The sequence below is a fragment of the Octopus bimaculoides genome, chromosome 8 (genome assembly GCF_001194135.2).
Source record: "Octopus bimaculoides isolate UCB-OBI-ISO-001 chromosome 8, ASM119413v2, whole genome shotgun sequence".
Lineage (NCBI taxonomy): Eukaryota > Metazoa > Mollusca > Cephalopoda > Octopoda > Octopodidae > Octopus > Octopus bimaculoides.
Genome location: NC_068988.1, coordinates 57,720,809 through 57,721,787, shown reverse-complemented (window position 1 = coordinate 57,721,787; position 979 = coordinate 57,720,809). Strand labels below are relative to the sequence as shown.

The 979-nt window shown below is 39.5% G+C and overlaps 1 long non-coding RNA gene across 1 annotated transcript in view; it reads right to left on the bottom strand.

The window, feature by feature from the left end:
• Window positions 1-979, bottom strand: part of LOC128248579 (uncharacterized) — a 57,193-nt gene that overhangs the window by 17,368 nt on the left and 38,846 nt on the right. Inside the window, exon 2 of the long non-coding RNA XR_008264758.1 lies at window positions 112-185. This is a non-coding gene — a long non-coding RNA (uncharacterized LOC128248579). The remainder of the gene's footprint in view (window positions 1-111; window positions 186-979) is intronic.

Sequence of the window (979 nt, the reverse complement as noted above, 5' to 3'; positions counted from 1 at the left end):
TATATATATTGTAGTTGTAGTCAATTGCTTGCATCCTACCTTGGTGAAACTGGACTAAGCCCTTGGTGAAACTGGACTAAGTGACCTCTCAACACGACTCTGTTCACTTACCAATTACTGTATGCGGTTCATAGAGGAGGGAGGTTCTATTGAAGCACCAAAAGAGGAGCCGTATGACTTGCACTCTGTAAATACAAAAGAGTAGGCAGTAATTTACTGGATACTTTTGCACAGGTAATATGACTGAGAGAAAGAACGCGAGTGGGAGAGAGAGAGAGATGACAGGCCAGGGTGGATGAATGAAAGGAGCAAGGGTACGACAGCAGAGGGTGTGATAATGTAAATGTGTAAAGTGTATCTTACCGTAAAATGTGTGCCTGTGGTACTCATTAATGAGAAACAGCTTTAAATGTAGTTATTATACAGATGACTGTGGATGTTTGTCACATTATAGAGATAATTATAGAGAGGAGGAATGCATGCAATCGACTACAATATATTTTTTAGCTTTTACGAGTATGTGCTGAAAAGTTCCTGACTTTGGGTAAGAGATAATAGAGGAGGATCAGTTAATTATGATTTTATTCAACATATTCCCCTCTTAGATTCACATATTTATTGCATTGGTCCTTCAGTTTTTCTTAAGCTCTGTAAAAAGAACTTGGAAAGTTGGGGCTTCCAGCCAGGTCTTTTGTAATACCCTTAAAGCCAGGAACTTTTCAGTACCCCCTCATGTGTGAATATATAGATATGCATATATATATATGAGGGGGTGCTGAAAAGTTCCTGGCTTTTAGTAAAAGAAAATAAAGGAGAATCAGTTAATTATGATTTTCATCATCATTGTCATCGTCATCGTCATCATTATCATCGTCGTTGTTTAACATCCGCTTTCCATGCTGGCATGGGTTGGACGGTTTGATTGAGGACTGGTGAGCCAGATGGCTGCACCAGGCTCCAATCTGATCTGGCAGAGTTT